Source organism: Haemaphysalis longicornis, unplaced genomic scaffold (genome assembly GCF_048455015.1).
Source record: "Haemaphysalis longicornis isolate Haplotype H1 unplaced genomic scaffold, Haemaphysalis longicornis Haplotype H1 scaffold_7, whole genome shotgun sequence".
Lineage (NCBI taxonomy): Eukaryota > Metazoa > Arthropoda > Arachnida > Ixodida > Ixodidae > Haemaphysalis > Haemaphysalis longicornis.
The window spans coordinates 138,679,214-138,700,038 of record NW_027526422.1 but is presented as its reverse complement, the minus strand read 5'-3'; the positions used below and the strand labels follow the sequence as shown (position 1 = coordinate 138,700,038).

Sequence of the window (20,825 nt, the reverse complement as noted above, 5' to 3'; positions counted from 1 at the left end):
GGCGAGGACCGCGGGACGTGAGGGAATCTTTAATGGCGGATGGACCATTAAAATGACGGTGATATTGCGGGGCAGCTGCCGATAGCCACCTCTTTTTTCTCTAATATTTGCAACATCCTCCCGTTCGCGCGATTAGCACAAAAAGATGCTTAAATTTCCGCGTTACTGCCTTTGTCGCCCCCAACAAGCTGAAGTTAAAGCTGAATTTCAAGTTCGTTAAGCAGTCCATGATACCAAGCGATGTCCTGCCTGTTGTAGCCGCCCCTTGCTAGCCCCTACTTTTGCTTCCACCGATGCTTGGTGCGTCGGTGATACCTTCACTTTGTGGAGTCGGGCAAGGGCAAGTGGCTTGTCTCGACCGTTGTCTGTCCTGGATGACTTGCCAATTCTCGTGCAGGCGTCTCGTGACATGTGCGTCGGATTGCTTTTCTTTGCTTGGAGGATATCTGGTATCGGTTGGCTCGTGTTATGCGGGCAGCGATCTTTTTACACGGGGCGTTTCCTTTCTTCCTCGATTTCCCGATCAGTCGGCAGTTTTTCATGCAGTTCCGTGGAGCCGTCTCTGTGGTACTTGTACCTGCTTTTCGTAGGCCAAGCTTGACTCGCAAGCTTGATTCACTTGACACGGGGTCTTAAAATGTGCACGTTGTGCCTTGGCCAACACAATACCCGTGGAAGCTGTGCTGCTGTGATGACAACATCTATCATTTGTCTCCATCGGTGAGCCTGGGTTTCCTTTAGGTTGTCGATATTTATGATGTGCTCCTTTCTTAACGTTCGGTTTTTGTGGGCCTTCACTAAGTTGTTCCTGGCGCGCTGATCTCCCCGCCTCGGGAGGACTGCACGAACAAGACGACTGGTCAGATGCCCCCACTGCGCTGTCGTTACTCTTATGGCTCGTTCGGTAAATTTCATCATTGGGAGCGAAATTGTCTGAACCAGAATCAGAAGCAGATGTCTCGTCACCCCGCACGGGGCACCTTGAGTATTCATGGTGACGGTGTTGGCGACACCGCGGTCCCCGAGCCCCCAACATAAACTGTAACCTACCGTGGTGATGTGTTTAAAGGTGAAGGGTAGAAGCCTCAAACGGTGGCCGTCGGAGCCCAGGTCAAGCTCCGGCGGATGGGCTCCCCGTCTGTTTACCAGGCAGGGAGCTCCGGGACCTCTCAGGCTATCAGGGTAAGGTTTGAGAAGAAAGTACCCCCGTCCCCTGCTTTTTTCTATGCTGTATGTAAAATTCAAACCCCCCCCCCTCCCCAAACGTGATCGGTCCCTGAAAAGGGGCCGCACCGAAGTATGTTTCCCTCCACTTCCAAGCATGAGCTTCCCAAAGCCAGACAAATACTCTCGTTTCCTTGTTATCGAATCCCTTGACACAGCCCGCCCTCTTGCTTCACAATCAGTATTTTTGATTACAAAATACCTTGATGGAATCATTGGGAAAACCTATAAGGCCAAAAAATAACGCACAGGTGAAGTCCTTGTTGAAGTAAAAAACCAACAGCAGGCAACCACACTTCTTGGTCAGACGAAAATGGTCGATCTAGACATCAGGGTCACACCCCACCGCAGCCTGAATAGCTCGCAGGGTGTGATCTCTGAAGCAGATCTCCTTAACGAGACAGATGCCGCCATTCTTGAAGGTCTAAAGGATCAGGGTGTCACAGCCGTGCGCCACATCACGATGCGTAGAGATGATAAGGTAATCCCCACGAAACATATCATCTTGACCTTCAACTGCTCCTCACTTCCTGACCATATCAACGCAGGGTTCATCCGATGCTCCATTCGTCCTTACATTCCAAACCCGCGCCGCTGCTTTAAGTGCGAGCGGTTCGGGCACGGAACCAACTCCTGCCGTGGTCGTCTGACCTGCGCAAAGTGCGCTCAGCATGATCATCCATCTGATAATTGTCCATCATCAACCCTCACCTGCGCCAACTGCCGGGGACCCCATGCCGCCTACTCTCGAACGTGCGAGAAGTTTAAGCAGGAGAAGGCGATCATTAATGTGAAGGTAACTGAGAACATCACCTTCCCAGGGGCGCGAAAGAGGTTCGCCTCTTTCCCCCTGGGGAGGTACGCCGACGCGGCTCACCGGGGGCGGAGCGGCGTCTGGTGTCCACAGGGACCCAGTTCAGCGAGTCTGACCTCGTCCCTCTCCCGCCCCCCCCCCCTTGGGTTGCCTCTGGCAGCCCAATCCGTTGCCCCGCCGTTTGCTGAGGCAGCAGCGGTTGTGGTGACAACCTCTTCTGTAGGGACCGGTGCCGCTCCCGCCTCTGCCTCCCCCTCCTCCAGTGCGTTGGAGGGTGCCGACCGGATGGACACCGGGGGCCCCGCATCGGCTCCCACCGCCACCGCCCCTCCCGTGCCACCTCTGGTGCCGCGGACGCCCTCGGCGGTGGCGGCTCAAACGAAGGGCTCCCGAAAGGGGGCCAAGTCCGAGGGGCCTGGTCCGCCGGGCACCCTTCTGGCATCCGATGAGAAGATGGATGTCGCGCCGTTCCTGACTGCAACGCAGCGCAAGGAACGGCCTCCGATGTCCAAGCCGACAGAAAGGCCTAGAAATCCTAGAATAACTGCCCCGAAAGACGACAAATAAACAAACACACACACACACACACACACACTCCAGTTATTCTTAAATTTAAATAATGGGAACTGAAAACATCATCCAATGGAACTGCAGAGGCCTCCTTAAAAATCTTGACGATGTGTATGAGATTCTGCATGCCAGTCAGCCAAGTATCATGTGTCTCCAGGAAACCCACCTCAATTCTAAACAAACAAATTTCTTGAATACGTACATGGTATTCAGAAAGGACAGGGTTGGCTGCACACACTCTTCAGGAGGTGTGGCAATTGTCGCCCGGAAATCCTTAGCCTGCCACCCGGTCACTTTGAACACTGTCCTTGAGGCTGTAGCAATCCGTACGATAATATTTATTAGGTTGATAACGGTGTGCTCCATTTACATTCCTCCTGATTTTGCACTTCTGAGCTCTGATTTCGAGGCACTGGTTGACCAGCTGCCCGAACCATACATACTAACAGGCAACCTTAATGCTCACAACTCTCTTTGGGGCTCTTCTCGCACGGATGCCCGAGGTCGCCTGATAGAGAAGTTTCTTACATCCTCCGGAGCATGCCTTTTCAACAAAAAACAGCCTACATACCATAACTTAGGACACAATACATACTCGCATCTTGACTTGGCTATTGGTTCCGCAGTTCTCTTTTCATGTCTTGAGTGGGGTGTGGGCACAGACCCATATGGTAGTGACCATTTCCCCACTTCATTAACGTATATAGGTATAGGCCCGAGCAGTCCATCTTCCCATAAAAAGTTTAATGAATCAAAAGCAAACTGGAGCACATTGACACAAACATCTCAACTACACCACACATCCATAAAGCACCTACACGTTGAGGAAGCCGCCCAACTCGTCACGGCGCACATCCTCGACGCCGCCGAAAAGTCCATTCCCCAGGCCTCCAGTGGGTCCCGCAGCCCAAAGAGGCCCTGGTGGAACGAGGACTGCAGGCGGGCGCGAGAGGCCCAGAACAAGGTGTGGGGTGTTCTTCGCCGGTACCCCACGTCAGATAACCTCATTTCTTTTAAACGGGCAAAGGCTTTTGGGAAGCGAGTGCGTCGTGAGGCGAAAAGGGAGAGTGGGCGCGGCTTCCTCACTTCCATAAACTCATACGCCGACACTCACGAAGTCTGGACACGAATACGAAAACTAAAAAGACAACAGACACACAGCCTGCCACTGGTTAGTACAAAAGGGGACACACTGGAAGACCAGGCTAAGACACTCGCACAACACTTCCAACACGTGTCCAGCTCAGCACACTACACTAATACTTTCATGCAACACAAAACTAATGCAGAAAAGAAGCCCTTACGAGACAAGAACAAGTCGAATTCTGCTTACAACTCTGAATTCACACTTCATGAGCTGAAGGTTGTTCTTTCCACCTGTAAGCCCTCAGCTCCAGGGGCAGACAGCATTACATACACCATGATACAACACCTACACGCAGACACTCTTGAGACACTCCTACACCTCTACAACAGAATATGGCGTTCGGGGCAGCTTCCAAGGTCTTGGAAGGAGGCTATAGTTGTGGCCTTTCTGATAGAGGGGAAGGACCCTTCCTCTCCCGCAAGTTATCGTCCCATCGCCCTGACAAGCTGCCTGTGTAAGCTCCTCGAGAAGATGATAAACCGTAGGTTAGTGTACTTTCTGGAGTACAACGGTCTTCTCGAGGGCTGCCAGGCAGGCTTCAGGGTGGGGCGATCTACCAATGATCAACTTCTTGCACTGGAATCCTACATAAAAGATGCATTTGTTCATAACCGGTTCTGCCTTACTGTATTTTTCGATATTGAAAAAGCTTATGATACAGCCTGGCGCTACGGCATCCTCAGGGACCTTAAGTCATTTGGTGTCTCTGGCAACATGATGAACACTCTTTGTAGTAATTTGGCCGAACGAACCTTTCGAGTGAGGGTTGGCGGGGCACTCTCCACTGTATATTTGCAGGAAAATGGTGTGCCGCAAGGTGGAGTTCTAAGCAGCACCTTGTTTATAGTTAAGATGAACTCCCTCCGAAAGTCATTGCCGCCGACAATTTCCTGTTCGATCTATGTAGACGATGTGCTAATATCTTTTAAATCCTGTAACCTGTCATTATGCGAACGTCAAGTACAACTCGGTGTTAAGAAACTAGCTGGCTGGGCGGACCTTAACGGGTTTAAACTGAACCCGGCCAAGAGTACTTGTGTTGTATTTTCCCGCAAGCGCGGGATTAACGCCGACCCTGAGATTACGCTTAACCGTGCACCTTTTCCTGTTAAACGGGAGCACAAGTTTTTAGGTGTCATATTTGACGAAAAGCTCACGTTCATTCCACACATCAAAGTACTTAAACATAAATGCCTCAAAACACTAAACATTCTCAAGGTCCTCTCCCACCAATCCTATGGTGCAGACAAAGAACTGCTTCTTCGGGTTTTTACCGCGTTAGTCGGGTCTCGATTAGACTATGGCAGTGTCGTGTATGGGTCGGTATCGAAAACAACCCTAAAAATTCTTGATCCAGTACTCCACTTGGGTCTGCGCCTTGTGTCGGGTGCCTTCCGGACTAGCCCGGCCCAAAGTCTATATGTTGAATGTAATAAGTGGTGCCTTGAGTACCAACGAACGTGTGTGGACTATCTCTACGCTTTTAAAATTTCATCTTTGCATAACCATCCTTTTAAACCTGTTTTTAATGATACATCCACATCACCACTGTTTGTAAATCGCCCGTCTATTCCTTTGCCATTCTCACTTAGAGTGAGACAGGAAGCTTTGAATTTCGACATCTCCTTTTTAGACATTTACCCATCTTCTTTTACTGACGTCTTACCACCCTGGCAGCTTCAACCTGTGTGTTGTGACTTGTCTTTCACGAGTATTGATAAAACCAGGGTACCACAAACTGCAGTTTTGCAGCACTTCTTGTCCCTCCAGTACAAGTATCAATATGCAGAGTTTTATAGTGATGCATCAAAAACTGCAACCATAGTGTCTTGCGCTGCTCATGGACCAAACTTTGATGCATGCAGAACCATGAGCACATACACCACAATTTACTCAGCTGAAGCATATGGCATCTTACTCATTGCACAACACATTCTTGAACACAAAATGTCGAAGTCCATCATATATACAGATTCCTTGAGCGTTGTGCGTGCATTGGAATCATACAAGGCATGCAAAAACAGAACTGTCCAGATGGTTTTCAACACTATTATGTCTATATATGCCCAAAAACTTGTTCTGGTGTTGTGCTGGGTTCCAGGCCATGCTGGGATTGCTGGCAATGAGGTTGCGGATCAGAACGCCGCAGTTGCTGCACTAAGGAACACAGTAGATATAACAATGCTACCACAGAGTGACCTTAAGCCACAAATTCGACAACACATTCGTAGGAAATGGCAAGCACAGTGGAATGAACAGACAGATAAGAAACTACACGTAATAAAGCCACAATTGGGACGATACACAACTGACTCACACAACAGGCACACGGAAGTCGCCTTGGGTAGGCTGCGGATAGGGCACACCCATGCGACGCACTCGTATCTGCTGACGGGATCATCTAGACCCCAGTGCAGCAGGTGCGGAGAGGCCCTATCCGTAGTGCACATACTAATCACATGCAAGGCACTTCACACAACACGACACAAACACTTCAGAGAACTCTACAGACAACATATTCCCCTACATCCATCGTTTTTTCTGGGTGATGATGCCATTGTTTCCGTGAAACGTGTGTTTGAGTTTTTGCCAGAAGTCAAGTTTCCAGAAGTCAACCCCTCATATATGACTATTGTTTTGGCGCCCTTTGCCCAGTTGGCCTTGCGCCCTAAACATCCAACCATCATCATCATCATCATCAGATGTCTCGTCAGGTGATGCCTTAATTCCTTGTTTGAATGAAGCACTCCGTTGCGATAGTGGTGTCCCCTGATGAGCTTCTTTGAAGGGTGTCAACAAATCAATCTTCTTGTTGAGAGAGTCAGTGCTCTGTAGTGCCGAGTCATTGTTGTTGGAGATACAATCCTGTGTTTTCAGTGATATTGTTGTATTGTTATTGTTGAAATGGTTTTCTAACTCGGGAAACAATCTGTTCATTCTAAATTTGGTTACAGGATGGAATCTTCGAATTCTAATGCGATTTCATATTCCTCGGTTAAATGATCCAATTCAACAAGTTCTTCAATACTGCTGTAAAACTTCTTTAGAATATCATGTGTTTCGGGTAGGCGTTTCTTTAAGAAATTGAGCTTAGAGATTGATGGTGACTCAGCGCTTATCTCAGTTTTGATGTGGTCAATCAGTGTGGTTACCTTCTTTCGGGCGAGGCTCCGTCTTTGGCAAAGGGCTTCCAGGTCCATTCGCGACGTCGTTTACATCTACGTGGTCGCCAGGAAGGATCACGGTCGGTGGAAGGACGAAGCCGTTGTCATTAAATTTCAGTGTCCGCGAGGCGTCCGCAAGAATCGGTAAAAGTTGTTGAGGGCGTGGTATCCGGTACACGTTTGGTGCGTCCTCAATTCCTTCGGTTTTCTTCGCAGACGCTTGCGGTCGATTGTCAGGAACCGTAGTTCCCTCGCAGCCGTGTCACTCAAGTCATCGTTTTGGGGCGGTCCGCACTCAGTTCTTCAACTGTGTTATCTTTTGATCCTGTTCATGGCACCATTTTGTTGAAGAACCGAGGCGAGGACCGCGGTACGTGAGCGAATCTTTAATGGCGGATGGATCATTACAATGACGGTGATATTGGGGGGCAGCTGCCGATAGCCACCTCTTCTTTCTCTAATATTTGCAACAGTATAAAAATAGCGTGAGTAGCACTTAACGCAAGTACTCGCGTTGGCTTGGAGTTTTTTTAACATGAAGGGGTGACCACATGCTGCCACGACGGGAAGGGACGCAACAACGTAACTCAATTGGTACAACAAACATAGTGTAAAGCGGCAGCGACAAAAGAAAAAAAAATTATTACACTGCCGCTAATGTCCTCTGTCGTCGTAGCCATGACTCACTGTATTGTCCCTGCCGATTGCTTGTGGGCTGCTTCGGGCCTGGAAAAATCCGGCGAGGTCTCCCGGGGCTACGTATAAATAAACACCGCTAGCCACAGTCGCCCACACTATTCGTTTGCCGTACCCATTGAGTTTGCCGTACCCATTTCCGCATCGCTCATCGACCTCGCTGCGTGTTGTTACCCCTTGATCATGCACAGCCCTAGACAGGTGCAATCAGCGTACTCAAAAAGCCAAGATTTATTTTCCACTTTGGCATTGATGCAATTTTACAATGCCTTGCGCGCGTGCTTTAAGACCTACTTTTGGTAATAGGCCTTGCTTCTAGGTTTATTTTCGTCTCCCTGTACGAAGCAAATAAAGATAACTCGAAAAAATCACTCTTGCATCTAGAGCGGCTGCGTCTGCTTCACCTGCCAAAGCGCGTAGCCGACAAAAATAATACAGTGGAGAAAGGTAGCAAAAACACCCTTAAGATAATCAAAATATTTTAATTTCAGAAAAATATTACAAGAAAGCTAAGAATACACCATCTAGTTTGGAGTACGTACTAATTTAAAAATATATCCGTGACGGCATGCGGTATCTGGCGGCGTAAGCCAAACGCAGAACTCCTGCTTTTTTCGTTCCAGCCCCCAAATTCATTTCTCAACCCACGCACTCTAACGCAGTATTTTACCCAAAGTAATATTTTTACACGGTGGCACTTTTCTGGGCATTTTTAAAGCAAGAACTCAATTTGCGGAGCCACAAATGTCGTTGCTGCCCATACCACGCCGAGCTTCCGTCCCAACTAAGGGATATGGCGGCCCGTAGGGAGACATGGAACGCTTTCGCAGAATAAAGTTTACACTTGCGGCATAATCTACTCTCGGTAAGGTAGTGAGAAACTCTACGGCTGCAGCTGCCACCGGCAACCTCACTTGCCTCGTGGATGGACGGATGGAAGGTAATGGCTTAACCCTTGTATCGGACTTTAGCTTGCTCCACCTAGCCTATGCGTCTACCCGTTTCGAATGAAGCACATGACCATACGGTTGCCCTAGGTGGCATTCCTTTTTTCAGCTGTACAGTAGCGTTACTTCGTGGTGGTGTTTTTCTTTCTTTTTTGCCTTCCGCGCATCGACTGGGCGAGCTCTCAGGCTGCGGCGCTAAGTCGAATTAACCGATGCGCGCTGAAATTTTGCCAAAATAAAGAGAATTCAGCTCCATAGACTCCTGAATATAATTGCAGGTACCACGCACACAGGTCGCATTAAACGATTTGCAAAATTAAAGGGTTCAATTTAACCAGCTTTCAAGGTAAGTACTTCTTAACGATTCCTTAAGTGATCTGCATAGCTACAATCTCATGGCTACGCCAGCGTTGGCCACAATAACGCATCCCTCTTATCGTATCATTGGTATGGGATGCTGACGAACTTACGTAAAGTGATTCTACCCCGAGGAGGCTGCTTCCGATGTAAAAATGTTTTCCGCGCGCAGAGAGGCGAACGCTCTCGAAATTTCCCAAATCACTCAGTTGTCTTTGCTCAACCAAAAGAGAGCGTGGCTTGTACTGCACCCAAAGGACGAAGCAATTGGGGTGTGGAATAAAGCAACTGCAAGAGTGTAGAATTACAGACCAATGCCACAGACATCACGAATTCACGCCGTAAGCCGGGATGGCAATAAAGAATGTGCAGAGATCCCCGCCGCCACTTACGTTCTGTCTAGATGTTTAGTGCTGCATTCCACGCCGCCTACATAACCTTTGGTAGTTCTTGCAGCATGCGTTCGTGGCAGGCACTCTCAGACTGATTTTCAGAAAGGCTGTATACGCTATCGTGGAGACACATGCGCGCGGCGCCGACGGGTGACGTTTGTTGACTCAACCGATAACGATAAAAAGTACCTCCGCTTCTCTTACTCACTTTCGCCCTGGAGATATTGAAGGATTTAGCACTCATTTATGCGCATCGCTCCTCGGCGCTTCCTACTAAGGTAGTGCTGATACGGCATTGCGATACAGAAGTACCTAAGTTCGGAGAGAAGATATTGCATTCACAGTTACGGGGTTCAGAGGAACACCTGTTAAATATATGACAGAGCGGTATACAGAGGTTTTGAGCTCTAGCGGCGTAGCTTCACGTCTCTTGCATGAGAACGCTACTACGAGCGTCCTGAATTTTTCAATGAAAGTTTTTTTTTATAATAAAGTCTAGCACATATACGCTAGGGCTTAGTGCCATCTACTCTTCAACCTGTAATGACATCAGTCTGCGCATGTAGAAAACCCACCCCTATATACACTCCAATCCACTTGTCCCAACCTCACTAAACGCGCCATCAAAAACAGAAGTTTTCATTCCGTCTTTACGATATTTAAAACGTACAAAAACACAGTCTGTGAGAGGCTAGCTTCAGATACAAACTCAACTCAAATCTTAATCTAACTGAAATAACTCAATTGTATCCCGAAGGAAGGCGACATAAGATGGGAAAGAGCTTGAAGGGTGACGTTGAGTTATTAGAAAAAAAATTTACGTGGCAGCAGCGGCAGAAAGCTGCGGTCTCTTACCGTCAATTAATGGCAAAGTAATATTGATCACAATAAACCACTGAGAATCTTTTTGTATAGTTTGTGAAAAATAACTTCTCTGATTGTGTATCATAGGGAACTGTTATGTCATACATAGCTGACAATTTTATGGATGTTGATGTTTCATGAGTACAAAAAAATACACTAGGCAAAGGTATATCTACTGTACAACGAAACACAACAGAAAATGCGCTTGAAAACGTACCAAGGGAAGTAGAAAACATAACCAGCAACTCTCTTTCAATAATCGAAACCCTTATGCTTATGACACGTGCACGCGTACTGCTATGAAAGCTTTACCTACAGTTTCAATCTAAAGATGGTCTGAACATCAATAATTCTGGGAAAGCCCATTTAATAGATGCATTGATTACAGATTGATACCAAATAAGAAACGGAGGAATATTAGATGATAAATATGAAATTAGGCGAACAAAACTCTCTTTATTCAAATTTTCGGGAAACATGCAAGCCCGACGATTTATTAGTTTAATGCCGTAAAGCAATTTTATGTCGAAATTTTTTGGTTGGGCGAACAATACACATTTTAATAGCCTGGTTTCAAGCTACCGTAAGGACTTCATGTGGCATGAAATATGCTCCTAAACCGCGGTTGAAGCAAAAACAACCAATGGGAATTTTTAATCCGGAGAAATGCAATACGAGGTGTTTAGGTGTAAAACTGTTATATTACGCACTTTAGAACTTTTTCACTCATTGAGTCATGTTTAGTGCGCACGCAAAACACCACTACAACTTTTACATTTGTACACTTCTGGTAACAATAAATATAGGAGTACGTGTAACAATTCACACATTACCCAGAAGCCCATGCCGAAGCAGTGGACACAGAAGCACGAAATGAAAAACCGCATGTAAGGAAGATGCGCCAGCCATTGCATAAAAAATTATTACCAGCGCGAGCCACGAAAAAATCAATCTTCGTAAAGCTGGCATAGCCCAAGACTTGTTAACCGTCTAAGGGCGGCGCGCTACGTAACAAAATGCGGAAATATACAGCTGTGTCGTGAAAGGCGTTGAGGAGAATGCAAAACCACGCTATTCAATGTCTTAAGCGCATGAAGGTAACCATATTAAGATATTGTACAAAAACGTGACATCACAGCATTGCCTGCGAATATCTAGACTACTTATAGCTAATATATTTGAAGCATAGTTGTATTTGAAAGAAATATTTCTGCTAAATATCTCTCGTAAAATTCTGAACAAACGTTTTTGGAGTGATTGAGTTAAGGGGAAATACGTATTTGGAGGTTGGTTCCATGCAGCGGAACCAAATGTTGAACGCTACCTGATCAATTACCGAAATCAATGAATTAAGGTTTCATGGAGGTTAAAATTTTAGGTGAAGTGGAAAATTGCACGTAGTTCTTTAAAACTCGCAGTGTTAGTTGACGCAACGTGTGGTTTGAAATTATTTGGAGAACCGGTGAGTACACGAAAATTCCTGTTGACGTAACTAAGAGAACTAGTTTCGTCAATACTTATACAAAAACTCTGCGGGTTCGTATCGGCTTTGACAGGAAAATCAACTTAGTTTTGGGTATGTTTAACTCCACACAGCTTTCTATACACCTCTGCATAACACTAAAAATACCCATCTCTAAATATTTCCGTCCTCAGTCGACTGAATTGTTGAACACAGCATGATGACATCATCGTAAGTAGCGCGAAGAGACGGGACACAGAAGAGGAGACACATACGACAGCGCTAACTCGCAACTGACTTTATTAGGCGAAAACACAAATATATACCCAAAAGAAAGAACACGTGCCCAGGTCAAACCCGAAAATGCAGTTTAATAAACACAAAGGTCACAGGATTACGATTCGAAAAAACACACAAGATTACACTGCACATAGTCGACAACCAACCAGCGAAACATTTAAGTTAATGCATTTGACACGAACAGAAATTCCTTTTCATGAAGTGCTACCGACGCGTGGCTGATAGACTTATCCTCGTGCTTTCTTATATAAAAAGCTTCGATTACCTCGCGTGTCAATTGGTGCCTGTGTCGCCATAACACACTGTGTTATGGTCGCCATAATGCATCAGGCAGATGCATCAATGTTCGTCTGATGGAACACCGGAGTTCGCTCAAAAACAACCCTCATGCACATATCACTCGACATTGCGCGACCCACAAAGATAACACCCAGGCGCAATGCTGTCCACTTTTTCAAAACACCAGTGTGTTATGGCGACACAGGCACCAATTGACACGCGAGGTAATCGAAGCTTTTTATTTAAGAAAGCACGAGGATAAGTGTATCAGCCACGCGTCGGTAGCACTTCATGAAAAGGAATTTCTGTTCTTGTCAAATGCATTAACTTAGATGTTTCGCTGGTTGGTTGTCGACTATGTGCAGTGTAATCTTGTGTGTTTTTTCGAATCGTAATCCTGTGACCTTTGTGTTTATCAAACTGCATTTTCGGGTTTGACCTGGGCACGTGTTCTTTCTTTTGGGTATATATTTGTGTTTTCGCCTAATAAAGTCAGTTGCGAGTTAGCGCCCTCGTGTGTGTCTCCTCTTCTGTGTCCCGTCTCTTCGCGCTACTTACGATGAATCAAAACCAACTAGCCCAACTGTCAATTTTATTGATGACATCATGTACGAACAAAAGCATTTTTCCAAGACTGACACTTTTTTCAAGATCATTGATGAAAACAAGAACCACAAGAGTGCAAGCTAGACACCTGTTCATCTCCGCAGGTCTAAATGAAGGGTCGGGTCTGTACATCTTGAGTACGCACATACTGTTGGCGCAGGTATAGATATTTGGGCATATATGTGCATATCGCGGGACATAATTCACAAAGTTCTGACTTTCCTACAGGAAATTCATGCTGGACTCTGTCGAATGGTCTTGCTAGCTCCGAATAACTACACTCGACAAAACACTTATTGAATACCACAGGAAGCGCGTAGTTTAAGAACGAGCAGACTTTGTTTCCACCAATGTGTCACTCACGAAGCCATGTTGCAGAGATTTTAAGAACTTTGATATGGAAGCATAGAGGCAATGACCCGAAATTGTTTCGGAAACCTTCCCAAATCCACAAAACAAAAAATCTGGCAATATTTCAAGGGGCTCCAATCTCCGCCAGTTTTAAAATATCGAACATCCCTTTCCTAAACGAAAACGTAATATGCGTGAAGCTTGATCGTCGACATTCAATGCACTAGGACAATTGAGGCTTAGCACCATTTAAACCACGTCATGTGGATATTGATGTTGATTGTTGCTTGCATTTTTGTTTGTAAAGTGCGCTGAATTGAGCACAGATTCAGCCGTGGTGCATTGCGTGTTTACCATCAAGCAGTTTGGTTTTACCTTATTTTTGAGAGGGCGTGTTCCTTTTTTTGTATAAAGAAGAAAAACGTTTTTCTTGTTTCTTTTGTTATTTGTTTTTTCAGCAAGCTTCCTTTGTGGTGAACGAGCAGGCTATTCGCCCGCAAAAGATTCGCCCGCAAAAGACGCCGGTGCAGACGTTGATCGATCGTCCAGGTAGCTCATGGAGGACATCGAAAATTGTGGCACTACTGAAAACTTCACGCTCAACGACACCACCGTCCAACCGTTCAAAATTGAGCCTGGGGGGGGGCTCACTGTCTTTCTAGTCGACTCCTTAACCACTTTGGAAGCCACACGCTGGTCTCCTTTCGCTCAACCCTGCACACCTGTATCGTGCTCAATGGCCTTCTAGAGCAGAGAGCTAAACCTTTGAAGTTTGTCCGCCAAACTGGCAACCTCGTTTTTTTACATGGAAAAATCTTGTTTTTTGTCGCCGGGCTGTTAATATTTATTTTTTAAAGCCAGCCCAAAATATCCTGAAGTTAACTGTTTTTTAGGTGTACTGGACAATTCCCTCCTCAGCCAACGTGGTCAGTGCCCTCCTTCTTTTGTGCGTGTCACTCTTGGCATGATATTCAGAAAAACGTCGCAGTGCCTAAGGAAGTAGCGCATCCACAGCCACGTTGACCAAGCCTGCCGCATTTTCAACTTGGGTACTGACAACCGGTTTTTCACACCACCGACCAAAATGGGAACATGCCTAAATACTTATCACCTAACCCGCGGGACCTGTGAAACGTCGAGTGAACTAGGCGTCCACAGATTCATCGAACCGCCTCCTTTGCTGCTCTCCGCTTCAACTAATCTACGTCTAGCCTGGGGGAGGGCGTCATCATCCAACTACCCTGTACATGAACCACCTTTTGCACGGATCTTCAGTGAGCTAGCAGGCAGTGCGTCTGCGACCATGCTAACAACGCATCCCGTATTACATCTGCAATTTAGTTACTTGCCGGATGCCGATTACTACCAAATGAAGGTTGTCCACATTTTGCTGCTGCCTAGCCGTGAGCAGATAAAGTGTGTGTGTGACGCTGTTTTCTGCGTTTTTCTTTATTTACTGGGTCTCTGCGGTAAACCGGTGACTAGTGTAGCTGGATAAAATTTCCGGGTATCAAATCAAACCGTGTAAACCGCAAGGTGCCACCTTCTGTTCCTAGATGGCGACTAACCCTTGCCACCTTTGCTTGCTTTGTTTTTATTCTCAGAGTATTGTTAATAAATTAAATAAACTTGAAGATTTGTTGCTGCTATATGACCCGCATGTTTGCGTCATCACAGAAACTTGGCTAAACGGGTTTATTCGTGATGATGAAGTTGTGTCCGAGAAATATAAGTTCCACAGACGAGACAGAGGCTCCCGTGGTGGTGGCGTACAAGGTGTTGACGACAAGTTTTTGACAAAATTGGTAACCATGAAAACTTGTTTCTGAGAGTTGCGCATTGTGGTATTACGTTCGTTCTAGGCGCTGTTTGTCGCCCTCCGGAGTCCGATTCCTCGTACCTGAAACAATTAATTGTACGATCACGCAATAAAATTTCAGAAAAAGAATGCAATATTAACCGATGGTTTTATTTTGCCTTTTATTGATTGGCGGAGTCTTAGGTATAGCTGTTCCACCCACGGAGACACTATATTAGACATTGTGCTTTCTCTAAAACTAGAACAAGTAGTGACGATAACCACAAGAGAAAATTCAGTTCTACATCTTTTGTTTCGCGGCGAAATTTTCGGAAGTGAAGCTGTGTCAGTTGAAAAGGTTATTTCAAATGATAAGTTCATTTTTTACAAATTGAACAGCAGTACTATTGGACGAAAAAATGCTTCTGCAATAAAATTTATCAATGATTTGTTCGAGCAGATGATGTAGCAATAATACACTACCTGGATGCTAACCTTTCCGGGCCTATCAGTACTGTTGCGACAGGATGGCAGCTTTTTATAATGTTGCTCAGTATTGCATCGAAAACTTTGTACCAACAAAATGTTCCGCCAGCGTAGTCAAAACGCGTGGATTACCAGAGCAAAATTCCAAACTAAACGCAAAATCAAGCGGTTGAGGAAGACACGTAAAACAGAATCGGAGCTGTTTAGAATACTTAAGGACGATTTGCTAAAAAAGGTTAGAGGAGCAAGAAATAAATTTTTCAACAACAGGCTTGCAGATTTTATAAAAACGACCCTTTCAAATCCTGCGCTAATTAGGCAGCAGCAAAACTGAAGTGTCGAAATTGAATGTTGACGGTGTTGCTTTGATGCTTTTAGAATAGCGGAAAGCTTTAATAACTGCTTTCGCAGAGTTTTTAAGGCCAAGCCTTTCACCTCTACCCCCCAAGGGTTCTTTCGCGACCGATGGTGTCAACAGCAAACAAAAGAATTTACTGGAACCGCAAGGAATCGAACCTGGAACAAATAGAATAACAAATCGGAAGCCCGTTGTCTTACCAATTTAGATACGATACCACGCGGAAACGGGGAAGACAGGTGGTGCAGTCATCCAGTACAGCTAAGGATTTACCCCCCTCATTCTGGCTGACTGCCACGTGACGGCGTCACGTGACCTCTGGCACCACTGTGGACAGAACGTGTAACAGCCCTGTGCATGCCTTGCGCGGGTTCTAGGAGTTACAAAAATTGAAGAAAGCTAACACCATCTCATGGCATCTGACTTAAGTACGCTACTGTGCTAAAGCGTTTGCCCTCCAGTGTTGACGTAAAAAATCACAGCTTCTTGTCGTCCCCCTCACGCCTTACGACACACATCAAGGAACAGATTCAAATACTCCTTGTTGGCTAGGCCATGACTCCAAGCACCAGCATCAAGATCCTGGGTCTATATCTCCAGACCAACACCACAAGGGACGTATTCTTTAACCTCCTCAAACACAGCATCATTCAAATCACACATATCATCAGGCGAGTTGCCGCCAAGTAGCGAGGACTCAAGGAATCTGATACATTCCGATTATTTCAAGCTTTTGTCCTCTCGTGAATCACGTATTTCATCCCCCTGTCTTCTACCGTGCAAGGACGATATAAATATGCTTTATTATATAATTACAAAGGTTGTTGAGCAGGCCATTGGTCGTCTCATGAGTGCGTCCACATAGAGGCTGCTACGAACGAAGTGTTTAGCACGGTGGAAGAGCTGATAGAGGGCCATCTTTCTCACCAGAAGCTCCGATTGAGCAGAACTGCGGAGGGTCGCCCCTTCCTTCCCCAGATTGGCTGGGCAGCACAGAATGTAGCTCCTCTTGATGCACTCCCGGACTATCGGAGACATGAGTTATAGATTCTCCCTTTGCTTAGAAATGTGGACCCCTCACAAGACGAGGGTCGCCGACAAGCACGGGCTCAAGCGCTCAACACCACCTTCGGTGGGGATCATGCAGTTATCTACACAGACGCCTCGCAACATCGAGGGCAGCAGTACGCCATCATCGTGTCTACCTCCAGAACCAACCACCTTGCGTTTGCCTCGCTCAAGACCGAAGACATGACGGCAGCAGAGGAGGCAGCCATCGCCTTGGCTCTCACTCAACCAGGTGTTACGAAGGTAGTCACCGATTCCCAACAAGCGTACCGGAGAAATCAGACAGTTTCGGTGTCCTGACCTCCACTGCGTGTGCTAAAAGACCACTATCCAAACTGTTCCATCTGGACATCCCCTCACGCATTCACGAAGGGCAACAATTACGCCCACTGACAAGCCTGTGCTTTTACCCCCCGTGCTATGGATCTGCACCAGTACAGTCACCCGCTTGTCACGTTCAGGGAAATAACCAAGCGTTATTGCCTTCAGAGACAGAACCTACCTCTGCCATACCCTGACCTTTCTATAGAACAACAATCTACCTTATGGCTACAATCCGGCTCTTTCCCGCACCCGAAGCGTCCTAATTTAATATACACCGGAATGGCTACGACGCTGAATGTTAATTTTGCTCAAAACTAGAAACACTCCGCCACATATTCTGGGTTTTGGGACTTTGGCCCCTTGCACCCTCTATTGGTTTCCGTCAACTATCCAACACGAGCAATTGGAGATACTGCTATCCAGCCCCTCTCTGCCTGCTCAGTTTTAGTTGTTGGGCAGAGCACAGGCGGCGCGGACTGCATATGTGCTCCAGTGAAGAAGTAACCACCCACCGGGGCCGCACTCTCGGACCGTTCAGAAATCTGAATATAAATATTTCCTCCTCCCACTCAAACTCCATCTTCTTCTTCTCCTCGTGTTCCTCCTTCGTCTCTGCCATCGATCTCGTCACCTCCGCCCGCGGCGGCAAAGAAGGAGAAATAAGATAATCTAACACCGGATTTGAGCTGCCGAATTTCACTTCTCTCTGGATTAACTGTGTGTAGAGCGATGTGAGTGAATTTAACTGACGTCGCATTGGATAATCTTTGTGGGTGCCGCTTGCCGCTTTGCTTTTCAAACACTATGACATGGTAGATTCGCAAGCATTTTTTTCTGAACTTCAAGAATATGAGCCCAGAAACAGCGCATCGGAAATCCCACAGGTCGTTCTGATGACACGAGAAGGTGTTTTGGCCATGATTTTAAGCATTTGATATACGGAAATCTGCTGGGCCTGACGGTCTCCCAAACCAATTTTTGCGGCGGCATGGCAAACACCTTTCTTGGGTTTTAACGGTATGATTTAATTTGTCACTGGCCACGGGTGAGATTCCAGACGACGGACGTAACGGACGAGTAGTTCGGATACATAAGAAGGACAGCAGGCTAATTCCTGATAACTACCGCCCGATTTCAATGACCTGCAAAAGCTGGAAAATGTTTGAGAATGCTATTGATAAGTGCATACGGGAATTTATTGTTGAACATACGGTGTTTTCAGTTTTCCAACACGGGTTTAGACAAGTTATGTCCACTATTACCCGGCTAATATCAACGTTACATGACGTATTCAGTATTATTGACATGGCTGGGCAAGTGGATGTTTTGTTTATGGATTTGTGAAGGCCTTCTACAAGGTACCGAATGGAAAATTGGTATACAAGTTGGAGAGCATGGGTGTTCCTCCGATGTATGATTAGGTGGATTTTCGAATACCTTAAAAACAGAAAAACAATTCCTACATGTGCAAAGTGTTTCTTCTAGTATGCTTCCTGCCACCTCCGGGGTCCCACAGGGCAGTGTATTAGGACCTGTATTGTTTTTATTTATATAAATAATTTACCAGAAGGGATACCCTATGATGTTTCAATAGGATTATTTTCTGATGACTGTGTTGTTTAAAAAATTCCCTCGCACTTCCCCGGATGGGAGAGTGTGTAAGTGCGAATGCACGGTTGTTGCGCGATTACGGTGGATATCGTGATCTTAATGAGTAGTCGAGAGATTGCACACACGCACAAAACTGTAATGTTCGCGAAAGAGAGATCACACACACACACACACAACTACAAAGAAAGAAAGAAGCATTTATTCACAGACACCTATTTGTGGTGTCGTTGTACTTGATTGCTAGAGCGGATCTCAGCTTTGAAATTTCGTGTCAGTACTCCTTTAAGCGGGTGCATTAGCCCTTCTCACGCCCGATTCCTGGCCAATCCCCCACGTGGGTATCTGCCATGCACAGACACCTATTTGTGTTGTCGTTGTACTTGATTGCTAGAGCGGATCTCAGCTTTGAAATTTCGTGTCAGTGCTCCTTTGGCCAATCCCCCACGGGGGTATGTGCCATGTCAGCGGCCAGGCAGCGCGCGCTCATCTCCCCCCGTTGCCAAGGAAGACGAGGAGCGCGCGCACCCGCAGCTGTTGCTATGCGGACGGCGGCGGAATGCGGACGGCGGCGGACGCTTCAGGCTCGCTTAAAAAGTGCATTCGCACTTAAAAAAAATCGTGACCGAAAACGACGATGCTTCACTACAGACAACTGTTGTGACAATTCATGAGTGGTGTGGAGTGGGGCATGGCGCTGAATTGCTAAAAACTGTCCCTCTGCGTGTTACAAGAAAAATATCCCGAGTGTTTTCAGTTACCATATTAACAGCTCCACTGTTAAAGAGGTTGTTTAATATAAATACCTAGGGGTGACAGTTACCAGTAATCTATCTTGGGGTGTGCACACTTCCGAAATCTGCGTGTCAGCTTTTCAAAAATTGTTTTCTTAAAAGGAAACCTAAAAATGCCACTTCAAGTGTTGGGCTTTTTGCGTAAAATGCGTGTGTGAGGTCTAAGTTAGAATACGCGTCGGCACTATGCGACGCACATGTTACGAAATATGTATTAACTTGAACGCGTACAGAGGAAGGCCATAAGATTTATTTTTGGCAAATACGAAAGGACAGATTCGCCTTCATCGATTCTGAAGAATAATAATATTGCTACACTGAAAACACGCAGGGAAAAAACGGCGTCTTTTACTTCACAGGTTTCTTTCAGCAAAAATTTCTCTAAATGAGACAAATCTGAACTAACCTGCTATGACACGAAAAACAAGGCAAACTGCTGAGCATGACCTAACCCCTATTTTTGCGAAGGCTAATGCATATAAGTATATCCTGTTTCCCAGAACGGTGAGGGAATGGAATGACCTGCCACCAAATGCTGCCAATGCCAACAATTTTTCAGTAGAGTTGGAATGCTTCTTTTGTTATCTGTAAAACCCGCAGTTTTGTCGGTGATTCCTATTTTGTGGTTATAAAGTGCCTGTATATTTTTTGCTGTTTTGTTTCTCTTCCGTTTTTTGTTGTTGGTTTATTAGGTTATGGTTTGTGCGTTTGGTGTTCTGCATTTTATTACGTTTACGGTGTTATCTTCTCAGTGTTGCTGATGATTCCTTTACCTTTTTTGTTTTGGCATTATGTCAGCACATTGTGCTAGCGTTGTCCACTGTGATCCTTTTTGAATTCTTACTGTTTATCTTTGGTTATGTAATGCCCCTCCTACCAGGGCCAAAGAATTGGACTGAAGTATTTCTAAATAAATAAATAAATAACCACAGACCTGAAGAGGAATCGCGCTATGAAGCGTACCTTGCCAACAAGAAGAAAATTGTTTCTCTTCCGACAAGCATCGTTCCTGGCCTAAAGGGGAAAAGAATGCACGCATAGCAAGGAGCGCGCTGAAGGCGGGCAACCGTGCACTTGTGCGTATGCATTTCTCTTTTGCATTGGTTTTTTATTTATTAATTTATTGATTTACTGTGACAACATACCAATACAACATACAACATGCCATGCCTCCACAGTAGTTTACACCCGCAATTTATTTCCGTACTGACCCTAA

General features: G+C 45.9%; 1 protein-coding gene across 4 annotated transcripts in view; it reads right to left on the bottom strand.

The window, feature by feature from the left end:
• The window catches only part of LOC144147061 (uncharacterized), a 429,195-nt gene that overhangs the window by 389,180 nt on the left and 19,190 nt on the right, over positions 1-20,825 (bottom strand). For 2 of the 4 annotated variants that reach the window (XM_077679095.1, XM_077679098.1), the window contains exon 1: positions 9,312-9,424. The exons of 1 other annotated variant lie outside the window; for it this stretch is intronic. The gene's annotated coding sequence lies outside the window, so the exon portion shown is untranslated. Of the gene's footprint in view, positions 1-7,606; positions 7,668-9,311; positions 9,425-20,825 lie in introns of those variants that run through there. One more of the 4 variants, XM_077679097.1, reaches the window with a different exon arrangement.